The sequence below is a fragment of the Pogoniulus pusillus genome, chromosome 1, assembly GCF_015220805.1.
Source record: "Pogoniulus pusillus isolate bPogPus1 chromosome 1, bPogPus1.pri, whole genome shotgun sequence".
Taxonomy (NCBI): Eukaryota; Metazoa; Chordata; class Aves; order Piciformes; family Lybiidae; genus Pogoniulus; species Pogoniulus pusillus.
In genome coordinates, this window is record NC_087264.1 from 15,362,007 (window position 1) to 15,379,613 (window position 17,607).

At 42.2% G+C, this 17,607-nt stretch overlaps 1 long non-coding RNA gene across 7 annotated transcripts in view; it reads right to left on the minus strand.

The window, feature by feature from the left end:
- LOC135174038 (uncharacterized) overlaps positions 1 to 17,607 on the minus strand; it is a 198,486-nt gene that overhangs the window by 170,467 nt on the left and 10,412 nt on the right. For all 7 annotated transcript variants that reach the window (XR_010301730.1, XR_010301705.1, XR_010301742.1 and 4 more), the window contains exons 3-4: positions 13,062 to 13,204; positions 7,831 to 8,106 (exon numbers count right to left, since the gene is read on the minus strand). This is a non-coding gene — a long non-coding RNA (uncharacterized LOC135174038). The remainder of the gene's footprint in view (positions 1 to 7,830; positions 8,107 to 13,061; positions 13,205 to 17,607) is intronic.

Here is a 17,607-nt window from a genome sequence, read left to right on the forward strand (position 1 = left end):
TCTGCCTGGAAAAGGGCTTTCTGCAGGGAATTTTAAAGAGAAGAGGAAGCTTTGAAAAGAGACTTCAGAAACACCCTGATGTAATTCAGAGCTTGGTGATGAAAGCATTTTGTTTTCCGGGACTTTTTTCCTTCCTTGCCATCTTCATAGGTAGAGAAATCAGTCCATTTTTTTCAAACAGAGATATTTCTTAAACATCTCACTATTTCTGCCCTTCAAACTGACTTTTGCACAGTCAGTATTGAAATCTACTTACGTTTCAAACTGTGGCATTATGTGATTTTGTTGGACAGAGAGATAGATACAAAGGAACAATAGACATTGCAAATATTTTTAAAATAAGCCCTTTCAAGTCTTTTAATCTTTGAAAGTACTTACTCAATTTAATCACAATTTTCACAAAGTACTGTAGTTGTCAGTAAGTCTTAACCTTAAAAATTTGAATGCGCAGGGATTTTTATAGGTTGGGGGGGGGTAACACTTGATTTTTTTTTTTTAATTTATTATTGAGATGATGGAGGGGGGGAAAAGGATTTATAATGGGGCTCTAGCTGAATGCTTAATTAGGAACAGTTAATCACCCCTTCAAATAAGCTAAACACTTATGTAAGTAGGCCTTACAATCCCTATAGATAAAGACAGTTCAACTTGGCTTCCTATGGAAATAAGCTTTATGTAACTGTTTTGTCTGTCTCTCCATCTTCTTTTCTCTCCCCTTTACTTTCCCTTCAACAAAAGACTGAACCATTAGCCAATTTGAACTTGAGGGCTAAAAATCTACAAAATGATATTCCTACTGGTTTCATGAAGACAGCTGATGAGATAAGAAAGACCTAAATCACTGCCCTAGTTTCCTCTAAAGCAAAACAGAGAAAGTTACAGAAGTGAAAACTTGGTGTGAGATTACTATTTGTAATGCCTGAGCTGCAGAACAGGTTGACTGCTTTAGATTTCATGGACTGAATTTCCTTGCACAGAGAAATAGACAATTTGCTGGCCGAATGGAGGCACACTTCAGATCAGCCTTCTCCTGGGTCAGTGCAGGTAAACTCTGCCTTTACTCCAGGCCTTTGAGAAGCTGCAACTATAATAAAGATGAATGATTTATGTTATTTTCCATTTATTTGATTACTATTTCCATTTATTTGATTACTAATACACTTTTTTTTTTCTTTTCTTCTCTTTGTTAATTTTTTTTCTACCTGAATGAAATGAAAACAGCTGGTGGATAATGAACTATCTATGAAGTCTTCTATCTAATGAACTATCTTGGGTGCCATCACAAAGCACCTACAGGATGGCCAAGGGATCAGGCCCAGCCAGCATGGGTTTAGGAAGGGTAGGTCCTGCCTCACCAACCTGATCTCCTTTTATGATCAGGTTACCTGCCTGGTGAATGTGGGGCAGGCTGTTGATGTAGTCTACCTGGACTTCAGCAAAGCCTTTGACACTGTCTGCCACAAGAAGCTCCTAGCCAAGCTGGCAGCTCATGGTTTGGACAGATTCACTCTGTGCTGGATCAGGAACTGGCTGGATGGCAGAGCCCAGAGAGTGGTGGTGAATGGTGCCACATCCAGTTGGCAGCTGTCACTAGTGGTGTGCCCCAAGGATCAGTGCTGGGCCCAGTCCTGTTCAATATCTTTATTGATGACCTGGATGAGGGGATTGAGTCCAGCATCAGTAAGTTTGCAGATGACACCAAGCTAGGAGCAGGTGTTGATCTGTTGGAAGGTAGGAGAGCCCTGCAGAGGGACCTGGACAGGCTGGATGGGTGGGCAGAGGCCAATGGGATGAGATTTAACAAGGCCAAGTGCAGGGTTCTGCACTTTGGCCACAACAACCCCAAGCAGCGCTATAGGCTGGGGACTGAGTGGCTGGAGAGCAGCCAGGAGGAAAGGGACCTGGGGGTACTGATAGATGGTAGGCTGAAGATGAGCCAGCAGTGTGCCCAGGTGGCCAAGAGAGCCAATGACATCCTGGCCTGTATCAGGAACACTGTGGCCAGTAGGACGAGGGAGGTTATTCTTCCCCTGCACTCAGCACTGGTCAGGCCACACCTTGAGTACTGTGTACAGATCTGGGCCCCTCAATTCAAGAAAGATGTTGAGGTGCTGGAACGTGTCCAGAGAAGGGCAACAAAGCTGGTGAGGGGCCTGGAGCACAAATCCTACAAGGAGAGGCTGAGGGAGCTGGGGTTGTTTAGCCTGGAGAAGAGGAGGCTCAGGGGGGACCTCATTGCTGTCTACAACTACCTGAAGGGAGCTTGTAGCCAGGTGGGGGGTGGCCTCTTCTCCCAGCAACAGAACAAGAGGACACAGTCTCAAGTTGTGCCAGGGGAGGTATAGGCTGGATGTTAGGAGGAAGTTCTTCACTGAGAGAGTGATTGGCATTGGAATGGGCTGCCCAGGGAGGTGGTGGAGTCACCGTCCCTGGGGGTGTTCAAGAAAAGACTGCATGAGGCACTTGGTGCCATGGCCTAGTTGACTGGATGGGGCTGGGTGCTAGGTTGGACTGGATGATCTTGGAGGTCTCTTCCAATCTGGCTGATTCTATGATTCCATGATTCTATGATTCTATCCAGAAGTAGTCTTCTACTTCAGCATACACTGAGGCAAAGTCAAGTCAATGTTGAGGGCAGTTTTAAAACTCAGAGCCCAGAGTAATAAGCCTTTGTTTATTTCCCGGAGTGATATCCTGACAGGGAAACCTTTCTCAGATACTAAGCCAAATCTACTCTGTTGTTAAGAAATTCTGTAGTCATAGTGCTATTGTCTGTCTTTGATTTGAAAACGTCAAGGGGAGAAAATAATTTGAGACAACTGATTGTCAGACCTATGAAGTGTTCTTCTGTATTTTACATTCCTCACAAAGCAGTACAGGTTTAACTAAATAGAAAGCCTAAACCAAAATTCCTGAATGTTCAGAGATGTATGAAAATTGCTGGATTTTGAGACAGTTTGGAGACAATCCAAATGATGTGTATCATTCTTGGTCTAAAGTAAAAGCCCAGATCCTCACACTTTGGAATACTTCACAAGATTTACATACGGTAGCCCAGTTTTATAAATGAAGAACTTAGAAGGTGGTGCATATTAACCTAGTCAGAATTTGAGTCAAGTTTGATTACAGTACTGTCTGTCTTGTTGCAATACCTTTATATGTCATTATACTCTTCAGGGTGATTTTTTTCCCCACTTTGTTTAACCTGGTTAGTGTGTACTAGGTAAAGTATCACAGGTGGGAGGTTTCTCTGCCTATGGTGGGGGTTTGGAACTAGATGATCTTTGAGGTGCCTTCCAACCTAAACTGTTCTATGATTCTAGGCAAAGTACCATGGTTTAACTGCCAAAGATAGTCAGAGATGCAAATTGTTTGTTGTCTATAGGAATGTTTGGGGAGGTTATTTTCCCTCTGTGTGCTTTTCACAACTGTTTCACTAACTGCACTTCACAACTACTTCTTTTGGAGGAAAATGGTGGAGCTCATGAGTTTGGTAAAGCTACATATTTGCTGTAAGCACTAAAAGCACTGTTTTGATCTAAGTTAAAAAAGACACAATATAATAGTGGGGGTTTTTTTTGCCAAAGACAGACTCATTAGGAGAGTTAGAGAAGTATAGATATCTCTATCTCAATGTTACAGCAAGATTGTGTCAATCATAATCAGGTCTGTGCTCAGAGCATAGCATTCAAGAACCAGTTCAGAACATAAATACTAGTAGAAACAACATAAATAAGCAGTCATTGAACTATTCTCACTGAAATATTTAGAAAAATTATGTGTCTCATATATCTGCATGTCAAAAAAAAATAGTAATGTTTCTTGCATTAGTACAAAAATGAATAGTTTTGCCAAGTTCTTATCCTGATCAGGATTTTTTCTTATGCCCATACAAATGTACTGAAGTATTTAAATCACCTGTCAAATGTAAACCTACTCAAGCAATGATACTTAAAAAAATATAACATGAAATCAGACATCATTTATACCTCCTAGGATTTTTCAAGTTGTCTTATAACATCAATGGTGAGCATAGATGCAGAAACAGCAGATTTTCAATTTTAACCTTTTTTCTCATCAATTTCCAGAATGTAATTCTGCCCCCAGCTGGTTAAGACACAGCTGACATAGAAGACTGAAAGTAAGAGAATATTGAACCTATGAACTCTACTCCTTCTCAGATGATGACTACAATTTGCATGCAAAGTATCAGCAGCTTTACTGTTCAGCACAGGTGCTAATAGATTCTAAGTTCTTTATGTAAGTATATACTGCACCCTCTTCATTATAGTACTAATAGCGTAAAGGTGAAACTGTTTTCAGGAAACAGAGTTCATTGATTACTCCTACAGAACATTACAATTAATGACATCGGTCTCTGGTAATTGCTACACTTGTATCAGATCAACTGAAAACTAGAAAATTAATACACAGTCTTGTCACCATTACAGCCCAGAAAGTTGCATACATCTGCTGCCTGGGGTGGATGTTTACATGCTTATTTGTCTTCCTATTGCTCTTTTTTTCAAGAGAGTCTGTGTCTATCTTTTTGCAAACAAAACATACATACAGAAAAATCTACATGACTTTCACTCTTTTCTTCAGGTGTAACTGCAGCCCATCCTTATCTCCCAGGAAGGAAGAAAAACAAAGCCATAGAAAAGCAGGGAGATAAGTTGTTGTTATTATTATTATTACCTTCTGAAACAAAAGCTTTCATTCACACTTCAACCACTCTCCACTATCTTCTATCATTTTCAGGATATCTCTTCTGATGCAGCTGAAGAATAGATTACAAATACCTTCAAATTCATCTAACTTACTTTCTATTCCATATATCACCTTTTCATATGCAGCTGTTTCTGTCACATCAGCAATCCACTCCCCCAGTAACAGCCCTCATGCATCCTTTCACATTTTCAGTATTAGTTTCCAATGCTGCGAGACTAAAGGGGGCAATGTCAGGAAGCTTAGGTCCCATATTTAGACTCTGTATCTTCAACTAAGTAATACTGGAAAAAAAAAAAAAAAAAAAGTGGAAATGTTCATTGGAAATAGCTTTCACAGAACAAGACAAAAAGAGAAAACAGTGAAAACATAAAGGAAACACAGCGCTTCTGGGAAAAAGAAAAACCAATCCAGATTTTAGCATCAATGCAAATGTTAGCACTAATACAAATTATGAATTAAAAGCATGACCTAGCAGGGGTCTAGCAAATGCTTTCCAGAGTTTCCTGCTTCCTTCATATACTGGTACCCTGAATGTTCTCAGAGGGGAGGACAGCCACGGGAACACATGGCCCTCTGGAGCCCCGCAGAAACAGGAAGCAAAACTGGACATGGTGTAATTTTGCAGAACACTAGAGGAACATGAGCACCAGATTAATTTAGTGACTTTAAACTGCAGAGAAGAGAAATTACAAGATGGAACAGAGCTGCTGAGGGAACACACAGTTGAGGCAAGGGGATGTGAGTACTCAATCCATTAGCCTTGACAGAAAACCTCTAGTGTAAGTTTGGGAAAAGGCAGAAGGAGGAGGAGCACTGTGGGAAGGTAAGCAGAGTACAGAGCCACTAAGCACAAACTGTTGTTAATGAGGAATGCCTCAAACTCACCAGATGACTCCTTGACCAAGAACTGACCATGTGCTGAGGATATTGTAAGAGAAAAGTGAACATATGCCTGAAGCAGGAGGGAGCAGACACAGTGGGTCCTATCGCGAAACGACTGAATAGCACACATTTATCAAAACAAAGATGTCTTGAAAGATGTAATGAGAGGCAGGTCTGACACTGCATGGTAGGAAGTGGGTGGATATCACACCTGCTGGATGAGAGGGGTGGAATCCTGGCCAATATCTGCTAACTCTGAGAATACAGCTATCACATACACAACATGAAACTTTCAAAACCCTCCTACAGCAGAATTTAAAGGTTGAATTTCTCATTATTATTTACTTAACGGCTCTGGTACTGATTTTTAGTTTTCTCCAGATAAACTCTGTGCAAGTCAGCTTTATCCCTTCCACTCCATAGCAGCTGGAATTTCTTTGTTTTCTGCCACCTTTTGCTTGTCACATAGCAGCACTTATGAAAAGTGTCCCATTGAATAAGCACTCTTTCCGTTAATTATTTTTCAAAGGTATCGTCAATGTACATCTCACTAGAGATGAGTAGAAGATGACGGTAGGAGAGATACTGAGCACACTCTAAAGACATTCAAAACAGACAAACAGCCATGCTCTAACCTACTGCATCTGCAGAGGGGAGAAAAAAATAAGAAGCCCAACAAAACAAAATGGAAAAGAAAATGTCTTCCAGCCTGCCAGCAAGAGAAAAAAAAGTTCTCCATTACACATTAGCTATTTCATTGTGACTATTTTCCACGGGGCCAGCTTCTGTACTGATTCGACTAAATACAGGGCCTGGTCTACATTATTAGACAATTTGGACACCAATATGATCTTGAATCATAGTGCTAAATGCTTGCAAAGTGCAGGTCACTAAAAGGAGTGAAAATAACCTGCATAATCTGACACATTTCCAGCCTGAAGATTTTTTTTTTCCTTTTAACTTTTTAATTTAAAAACTACTATCCCATTATAATCCTAGCAGCTCTGCTTCCACTGCTCTTTTTTCAAGGTTTCCTTGCCACATTGCCCCCATACAGCCTCCCCTCCCCATATTCATTTAAAATCCTAGCATCATTTGTGGTCAAAACCGAATCCAAATTAAGTCCAGCTGAGGAAAGCGGAAAAAACCTGAACGCCATCTTGTTGTCTTGAACATCCTATGGTTGCATAATAACAAAATGCCTTTGTTCTCACAACTAAAGTATGCATCAAGAATCAAAGAAGCAAGAAAAAAAGGGAATGTTCCAAGCTATTACTGTAACAATCCAATTACAATGCCTATCAAACTTAACTTCACAGGTTATAGCTCCTAATTGCCTGACAAAAATTGACACTTCAGTCGCAACAGCATAATATAATCAGAGTCCAAATTAAATTTGATCGTGGGCAGAAAACGATGCTATCATTCGGCGGCATGGAAACAGGAGATCAACTAGCATGATATCAAGGATCAGAAATGAAAATTATTCATTAATGGCAATGGTTTTCTGATAATGGAAATGACACAGTTCAGACGGCTTCGTAAAAACACTATTAATTAAAAAGATGATAGACCTAACAAGGCATAGAAACCAGTGGAACCTTTCTCTGTGCTTGTTAAGGTGAAGGATGACAATGTTTAAGAACAGAAGTTTAGGCACTTTTGTGAAAAGTATTCCGCTGATTCTGTAGCAAGTTTACTGATTCTTGCTTAGTGAAGCATCTTTCTCTAGGGTGCTATGTTACAGGGACATAAAAAGTGTCTAAGGCCATAATATGGCATTGTAATAAGCACGAATACTACCAGCTATAAAACAGAAGGGTCCGATTCATAAAAAAATGCACATGGGATTTTTGCATACTCCCAAGAAAAAATGTGCAGAGAAAACTATTTTATTTCCCTATGCAAGCAGCTCTGTCCCCATTTTACTTTGGAGAAATAAAGAAGTGCTTTACACTGGAGAACAAGCCAGAATTCCACCATCAAGGGTGATTGAGAGAAAGAAAAGGAAAGGCCACTGGCTCAAACTGCTGAAGTTCAGACAATGCCTCTGCATTCCTTACACAAAGTTCAAGATATTACCACAGTAAAAAACTCCTGTATTAATGCAATGCTACAAGTATTACATTTGAGATAACCCCCTCAAAGGCTTGCTGCTATACCACTGAAACCACTGAGTACTTTTGCCACAGCTGGAACAAATCAAACTGTACTTACCCAGTTTGAGGTAGAAAAGGTCTACTGGCTGGCTAAAATTCTCCACAATCTCCTCCTAGGCATTGTGTTTCAGCTCTACACCCAGCAGGATGGGTCGCTGCCCAACATATAAAGGTAAAACTGTTTTCAAAGACCCTCATCTTTTTCTTCTTCAGTAGCTGACAGAAGCAAAGAGACCCCTTGCTACAATTCCTTGCTCAACAGGGATCTGCTTTGGAAATGCACCAGCACAGGCCTCTGAGATTTCTTGCTGTCGGAAACCAAAGACTCAAAAGCCTGGAAAATGAAGGAATTTAAGAAAGATTAGAAGGGAAGAACAGATGAAGATAAATGCTTCCTTGGCAAAGGATGACTCAGAGTAGATCCTCCTGACCCAAGAATGCAACTACAGTAGACTTTAGCAAATGAAAGACCCAGAAACAAATCTCATGTTCCTCATATTGTCTAACCGAGGCTTGCCTTAATTCAAAATGCATGATCTCAAGCTGCCTCTGAAACTTTTTCACTTGCAAAATAACATCCTTGAAGATCACTTCACTTACAAAAATAAAGAACAAAATACTTAATACAAATCTACTTGGAACAGCCCTAAAACTGAAAACCAGGACAAAAATCTAGGTGCTTTTAGCTTTCCTTGAATATTTGGGAGTCCTTCTACAGGTTGCACAAAGGTTGCCTAAACTGTCAACTTCATTTTAAAAAATCATAGAAATCATAGAATCAGCCAGGTTGAAAGAGACCTCCAAGATCATCCAGTCCAACCTAGCACCCAGCCTTATCCAGTCAACTAGACCATGGTACTAAGTGGGCAGCCCATTCCAATGGCAAATCACTCTCTCTGCCAAGAACTTCCTCCTCACATCCGGCCTAGACCTCCCCTGGCACAACTTCAGACTGTGTCCCCTTGTTCTGTTGCTGGTTGCCTGGCAGAAGAGACCAACCCCACCTGGCTACAACCTGCCTTCAGGTAGTTGTAGACAGCAATGAGGTCACCCCTGAGCCTCCTCTTCTCCAGGCTAAACACCCCCAGCTCCCTCAGCCTCTCCTCACAGGGCTGTGTTCCAGGCCCCTCACCAGCTTGGTTGCCCTTCTCTGGACACGTTCCAGTACCTCAGCATGTCTCTTCAGATGAGGACTTCAGAAGTGGACACAGTACTCAAGGTGTGGCCTGACCAGTGCTGAGTACAGGGGAAGAATAACCTCCCTTGTCCTACTGGCCACACTGTTCCTGATACAGGCCAGAATGCCATTGGCTCTCTTGGTCGCCTGGGCACACTGCTGGCTCATCTTCAGCTACTATCCACCAGTACCCCCAGGTCCCTTTCTGCCTGGCTGCTCTTCAGCCACTGGCATTACCAAAAATAAAAACTGTCAGAGTTCTAGGGCAGGTCCTTCAGTTTCAGTGCATTTTATTGTAATATTTTTTAGCCCTCTAAACATGATCAAGATCACAGATGCAGACAGCTCAGGAGGAGACAGTAATATATTAATGGAGAAACCAGTTATGCCGTAAGACCAGCTATCATGTCATTAAGCAATATTGCAGCTCCCACATGATTATCTCTTGGGTTTTGATAATTTGACCACATAAGAGAGTGTTTATAGATCTAGAAATTTTAAAATATGGTATATTGATACTATTTTCATGGGGGTTTGGGTTGGGTTTTTTGGGTTTTTGGTTGTGTTTTTGTGGGTTTTTTGTTTGGTTGGTTTTACTTTTGGTTTTGGTTTTTTTGGTATAACAAAGTTCAGAATCAGGAGGAATGAAAAAGAAGGAAAGAAAACAGAGAGCAGACTTCATGCTGGTTTGGGTGTTTGGGGATTTTTTAATAAATAATTGAATTATGTTGCTTATGATGTATTCTGGGAAATGATGTAACCCCCTTTCTGATAAGAGTAGCACTGTTCAGCAGTGAAACTGGGCATACTTATCCCTGCTGCAGGGAATTTAATGCAGAGGCAGCCAAAACCCAAATCTATTGTGACCATTAATCCTGCAGGGTAAAGTTATGGATTGAGTCATCTAATGGATACATTCCCTCACTAAATACTAGCAAATTAAATCCCAGATGTGTTCTTTAAGGAAACCAGTGTTAGATTCACACCCACTCATTCTCTGGCTCATTGGGAATTTTCTTATGAAAAGTTTTGGTTGCAAGAAATGCCAATTCATCAACTTTGACATGTTTTGTGGGCATACTCTAGAATAACAAACAGGCCAGTCAGCAGTCAAGATGCTTTTCAAACTAATAAAATAAACCCATGTCCTTGTCTCTGAAAGGCCTTATCCAGGGGACACTGGTAATGCCAGGTTACTGACTCACTTCTTACTCCACCTCCTATCTGTTCATCACATTCCCCTTTCTGTGAAAATGTTAAGTAGTCTTGAGTTGAGTTCATGCTACTGACAGCTCAACATCTCACATGAAGCAAAAGCCATTTTGACCTTACCTCTGCTAACAGTGTAAAATCAAAACAATTTCTTTTAGTGTGAGCCTGGCAACAGCAGCAACACTGTAAAAAGAGATTCACACCCCTGAATCCCACAGCCATTGACCTACCAAGGAGTTAAAAGGAGGAAAACACCTTATTCAAGTAGGGCCACTGTGGCTAGCAGCCCTCCTACAGTCTCATTGTAGATTGTAACTTGTGACAGGTACAACCTGGAATTCTTGGGTTTGCAGCAGCACTCACTGAATCAGGAAATGCACAGCATTCAAAAGAAAATAAATAATGAAATTAAGCTTAACAGGGTTGCTGGCCCATTTTCAGATCCCTCATACTAAAACTTGCAAGTATTGCTGTTAGGCATGTTGCCAAGTCTATTTCCCTGGTGAATTCAGGCTTATGCACCACTCAAGAGGAGCCTGTTAATGACTACAAAGATCCACAGCTGTTTACAGTTTAGACTCAGTGGTGGACCAGGCAATAAGCTTGATCCAACAATGAAGTTGTTGGACTTTCACAGCAAGAGGAGACATTGTGTCAACTATTTGCTTGCTCACAGCGCAAGTGACTACCAGGACAGCTTAGCACAGCTGTGAAAAAGAGGGAAAGGAGTAGATATGGATTGGAGTGAAGCTGTGCAAGGCCCTGAAAATGAAAGCAGAAACGTACAAAGAAACCACAATTAAACAGGTTGTAGAAACCTAAAGTAACAAAATAAATAAGATGAGCAAGTACTTTACCGAAAGAAGACAAAATCTATTTAGAACAATATTTCAAAATCAGATTTGTACTAATTTGTGGAAGTGCTGTGCTGTGATATCATTTCACAGAATCACGTCATCACAGAACATTAGAGGTTGGAAGGGACTTCCATAGAATCCAAAGAAGGATTCCCTAGGGTAGTTCACACAGAAATTCATCCAGGTGGGTTTTAAAGTCTCTAGAGACAGAGACTTCACAATCTCTCTGGGCAGCCTGTTCCAGTGCTCTGTCACCCTCACTGTTAAGAAGGTTCTCCTCATGTTGAAGGGAAACCTTCTATGTTCCAGTTTGTAGCCATTGCTCCTTGTCTCATTGCTGCTGACCAGAGAAAAAAGATTGGCCCCATCCACTTGACACCCACCCCTCAGATATTTGTATACATTGATAAGATCTCCTCTCACTCTTCTGTTCTCCAGACTTAATGGCTTCAAGTCTCTCAGTCTCTCTCCAGAGGGGAGATGCTCAAATCCCTCAATTATTCCTTGTGACACTCTGCTGGACACACTCCAGCAGGTCCTGAAATGAGGAGCCCAACATTTGATACGGTATTCCAGGTGTAGTCTCTCTAGGGCAGAGTAGATGGGGAGAAGAACCTCCTTAGACCTGCTGGACACACTTTTCCTGATGCATCCCAGGACGCCATTGGCTCTCTTGGCCACAAGGGCACATTACTGGCCCACGCAGAACTTGCTGTCCACCAGGACTCCAAGGTCTTCCTCCACAGAGCTGCTTTCCAAGAGAGCCAATGGCATCCTGGCCTGTATCAGGAATAGTGCAGGCAGTAGGACAAGGGAGGTTATTCTTCCCCTGTACTCAGCACTGGTCAGACCACACCTTGAGTACTGTGCCCAGTTCTGGAGTCCTCAACTGAAGAGAGATGTGTGGCCAGCAGGTCGAGGGAGGTGATTCTCCCCCTCTGCTCTGCTTTGGTGAGACCCCACCTGGAGTACTGCATCCAGTTCTGGAGCCCCTATTACAAGAGGGATGTGGACATGCTGGAGTGTGTCCAGAGAAGGGCCACGAGAATGATCAGAGGGCTGGAGCAGCTCTCCTATGAGGACAGACTGAAAGCGTTGGGGATGTTCAGTCTGGAGAAAAGGAGGCTCCCAGGTGACCTTCTTGTGGCCTTCCAGGATCTGAAGGGGGCCTACAAAAAGGCTGGGGAGGGACTTTTTAGGCTATCAGGTAGTGACAGGACTAGAGGGAATGGAGCAAAGCTGGAGGTGAGGAGATTCAGCCTGGATGTGAGGAGGAAGTTCTTCAGCATGAGATTGGTGAGAGCCTGGAATGGGTTGCCCAGGGAGGTGGTTGAGGCCCCATCCCTGGAGGTGTATAAGGGCAGGCTGGATGAGGCTGTGGGCAGCCTGATCTAGGGTAGGGTGTCCCTGCCCATGACAGAGGAGTTGGAACTAGATGATCCTTGTGGTCTCTTCTAACTCTGACTGATTCTATGATTCTAATGGATGCAATAATCTCCTTTTAAAACAAATAAATAAATAAATAGTACTCTTCAGAGAAAGATTCCCAGATACAAAGACCAGCAACTCTGAAGAGGATGTTTCAAATATTAACAACTAGTGAAATTAGAAAACTTCATTCATATTCCCAGAGCCAGCTGAGTCTAGTCTGGGTAATTTCTAAAGTGTGGGGGGGTGGGGAACACCCAAACCATCACACAGAGGCACCCTTGCTTACAGTAGATCTTAAAGCATGGCCTGCAATGTGCTCAGGTCCAAGTTCATTTCACTTTGAAGCAGTGCATTTATCATTAAGGCAGCATTTTCAGTCTTCTTCAGCTAAGATGGTTCCCAGAACTCCCACATCTGGTGCCAAGGGTTTGTTACAAACTTACAGAAAGCATTAAAGCCATGTCTGTGTGGGTGGGCAGCTGATCAAGTAATTTATTGATTAGCCATATAGTATTAAGTTGAAAAATTCAAAAGGAAAGGATGAAACTATTTCTGGTAAGGTGAAACCCTTCACATTTACTGAAGAGATTATCCACGACAGGAAATACTTACTTGATTGCTTGATTGCAAAGTCAGGCAGGTCCTTGGCCCCACTGACTTCACTGGAGCTATGACAAGTTTACCAGTGGAAGATCTGTGCCCCAAGATAATTTCTTAATGCAATGGTAAGCTCTTAAGTTTATAAAAAGCAGGACCTAGGAAACACAAACATGAAAAATCGTTTTCTCAGGCACTTTTCTCATATATAGGTTTTTCTAATACTCACAGCCACCAGAAGCAGGAAAACAGCAGAAATGTGTAAAATCATGAAGTTCTCTTTCAAATTGAACTCTCATTTCTGACTCACATATGAAGTACATCTGAAGTGTAAAAAAGGGAGCAGAACAGCTACCAAAAGCCAGCCTCATTAAAAGGTACAGCTGTGTTGGAACTTGACTTACTGCCTGCCTGAGCACTCAAGACAGTACAATTTTAGAATCTGAGCCCTGCTCACCTTCAGCTTTGAAAATTCCTTTTGCATGTATGGAAGCTAAAACCAGATGCCCAAACTCCACTGTGTGCCTGTGAGCCACCCTCTGAAAACGTACTGCGCTAGCCTGTGTCAGTGATGTTAAAAAGAACCATTATCAGAGAAGACAAAGAGACTTCTGTGATCATCCAGCTTTTCCTGATTCAACCTCACGTCAGAGTTAACAAATGTCTTTGTGTGGCACTTGCTTATATATTTCCTGAAGTGACTGCAATCTAAATATTGGCAGCCAATAATAATGAGAATACTACCCTGTGCCATAAAACACTATTCACCATGACTGTCCAAGGCAATTCCTATTAAGCAGTTGGAGGTCAGAAAACAAAAGGTAGAAGTCCATACCATAAATGTACCAGGCTGGAGAGCCTCTGCTTTGCGAACCAAATTATTGCATGGCTACACAGTTTCTCTCTGTTCCTTCACTCTCATTTTACATTAAATTTCTTCAAGGGTTCAGAAAACTCTTTCAATATCAAGCAAGTCAGATCAAAGTAAACATATAATATGCATGAACAGGTCCACTTTGTATAACATTAACAATGTAGTTTCTGTCAGAAAGATGAAATTAAGAATGTAAAAACTTAAAATATAATTAAAAACAATGTAGCAAGCACAGCTAAAGATATCTGTACTCTGGAGGAAGGTTACTGTTAACAGACAAAGTCTTTTTGATGTCCTACTCACCCCTCTCTATAGCTTCTTACTACAGTAGCATCTCAGATTGTAGATTATATTTTCTACTGATATCTAAAGGACAAAACCTGCAGATAGTCCCCACATTTTTTTTTCTCTGTATTCATTTAAGATGTTGATTGATACTTCCTGACAAATTGAAAGCTACTCTTTTTTGTAGACTCTTATCTCAGACTTGGTTAAAGTGCAAGTCACAACACGTCTTCCCCTTCCTTCTACTTATTTTTACCTGTACATACCATAGGAGAAGCAAATACTGCAGTGAGTGCACTGCCACTATGCCAGGTTGTGGAATATCAGATCATCCAAGTAAATGTGTCATAATTCATCATTTAGGTGGAGAAATACTGCTGGGTTTTATTTTGTTCAAAAATAAATAGGTACATCCCCATGGCTAAGATCTCATTCTGCAATGCATAGGAGTTTGCTGCTATCTGCAGGTAAAAATATTCTATCACTGAGTAAAAATCTGAAAAGGATGCCAAGCATTTAGCTTCCATATTAATTGCAGCTTCACACAATTCTAAGTAAAAACCCCAGGTCTAAGCAGGATGAATGAAAACTGAGATCTCTCACACAGGGCTGAGAGGAATATTTCCCTCTAGTATGGCAGGCTGTAGACACACCACTCTTAGGATGTTTTGCAACCAAGAGTTTAGCTTTTACACAGCTGTCCAGAGCAAACCTGTCACCCTTTGGCTACTGCAGAAACAAAGAACGCTGGAGATGTAAGAGTATCTCTCTGATACTCAGAAGCCTCAGGTGCCCTCTGAGCTGTGACAGTCTACCAAGTGGATGGGACACAGAACTGGTTCCACAAATGCCAAAACTACCAGAGAGGCTGTAGACTATACCAGAAATAGTCATTCAAAAGGCTTACAGACAAACAGCTATCTGCCCCTCTGTTTGCACAGCAGGCCTAGAAAGCCTTGTAAATCCCTTACAATACTGCACTCCACTTGCTCCACTACATGGCATACCATGCAGGCAGGGTTTTTTGTTTGGTTTGTTTGCTTGTTTGTGGTTTTCATTTTTACTTCTTTGTCCTACAAGCCAGAAATGAACCAAAATACATTCAGTGATGAAGGACACTTGATAGCAAACTTTTCCAAGATTTAAAAGTCAGAAGCAGACAGAAGATACTGAACTATGTGAGAATACCACCCTCAAAGTGTAAAACACGTTGTAAATAATGTCTGCTTTTATAGTTCTCCTGCCACAGCACTTGAACCGCTACAAAAAGTGTCCTAGGAATATTAGCTTTAATTCCTTTGGAACTGTAGAATCAGGGTTGGAAGGGACCACAAGGATCATCTAGTTCAAACATCCCTGCCATGAGCAGGGATACACTACCCTAGATCAGGCTGCCCACAGCCTCATCCAGCCTGCCCTTATACACCTCCAGGGATGGGGCCTCAACCACCTCCCTGAGCAACCCATTCCAGCCTCTCACCAATCTCATGCTGAAGAACTTCCTCCTCACATCCAGGCTGAATCTCCTCACCTCCAGATTTGCTCCATTCCCTCTAGTCCCGTCACTCCCTGATAGCCTAAAAAGTCCCTCCCCAGCTTTTTTGTAGGCCCCCTTCAGATCCTGGAAGGCCACAAGAAGGTCACCTGGGAGCCTCCTTTTCTCCAGACTGAACAGCCCCAAAGCTTTCAGTCTGTCCTCATAGCAGAGCTGCTCCAGCCCTCTGAGCATCCCTGTGCCCCTTCTCTGGACATGCTCCAGCATCTCCACATCCTTCTTGTAATGGGGGCTCCAGAACTGGATGCAGTACTCCTGGTGGGGTCTCACCAGAGCAGAGGGGGAGAATCACCTCCCTCGACCTGCTGGCCACACTTCTCCTGATGCATCCCAGGATCTGGTTGGCCCTCCAGGCTGCAAGTGCACACTGCTGGCTCATGTTGAGCTTCTCATCCACCAGCACCCCCCCGAGTCTCTCTCCTCAGGGCTGCTCCCCAGCCAGTCACTGCCCAGCCTGGATTTGTGCTTGGGATTGCCTCCACCCAGATGCAGGACCTTGCACTTGGTCTTGTTGAACTTCATGAGGTTGGCTTGTGCCCACCTCTGCAGCCTGTCCTGTCCCTCTGGATGGCATCCCTTCCCTCCAGCATGTCTGCTGCACCACACAGCTCAGTGTTGTCAGTCCAACCACTAACCTAATACCATCATTATGCCATGTCCCAAAGAGCCATGTCTATGCATTTTTTTAACCCTTTAGATGGTCTCGACCCTGATCTTCTCTCACAATGAGTGATTTTTTCATTGTTCCACCTCCTGCTTTTACTTTCTGTAACTTGGGCAGTGTGATTAGAAACTTTGCTGGTGACTACAGAGGTAAAAAAGTCATTGAACACTTCAGACTTCTCCTTACCTCATGTGACCAGGGATGCAGAATTCTATAGATGACACTGTCTGTGTCTTGCACCTTAAATGGACTGTTTAAGATTTGTTTCAAATGCAGCAAGACAGTTTTGACTAGTTTGTGGATAGAAAGATGGGAATGACAGAAGTCACTAAACAACATTTCATCAAGCAAGACCACATTGAAGGACTCTTTACAGGAAATACTGAGTACAGAAAATGACATGCTGCACATTATCTCTCCAAAGCTTAGAAACTCATCTTGCCATTTTGCAGTGCTGTGTTGCACAGTTCTCTAGCTTGCTATCAAATACATATCTCCAAGGCTCTGATCAAAAATTAAACAATCACCAGTGTTAAACTTTTCCTACTCCACCATTTTTTAATGTGGTTTTGTTATATGAAAAGCTGACATAACTTCTGGGTAATTTTTCAAAGGAGTTTCAATATAAGCTGATTTCACCTCATGGGTAAGAGGTGAGCACCAGAACAACTTAGCACAAAGAGAATACATAAGAATACAATAGAAAGAAAATTACAAAATACCCATCACCAAAGATTCTCCTTTTAACCTTTAAGTGTAGTCAAAAGCCAATGACTTGCTAATTATCAGGAGTTTAATGATGCCTCTAAGCAGGGGTTGTACTACAGGGCAGAGTGTCCATGAACCTCTAAGATCTGTGGTTACCTCATGACTTCAGCCCACAGTGAATTCTCATCTTCCCTGACTCTGCTTCTAAGAAACCTTTCAGCCCACCACCCCCCTCCCCATTGTTGCTACCAACAGTGAAGGAAACAATTTTGAGCTCTGGTGTAGGCTGGGCTCCAGATGGCTGCCAGCTTTTTAAGCGCTGGGCTCACTAACCTTGCTCAAAGGAGGTCTATAGAACACAGTACTTCAAATATCAGTGTCTGCTGGGACTGCATCTATATATGTGAAGTCCCACAGTTCCTATCACTAGCAGAGTTGAATGAGGGAATCAGGGGCAAGAGGGATACAATTGTGA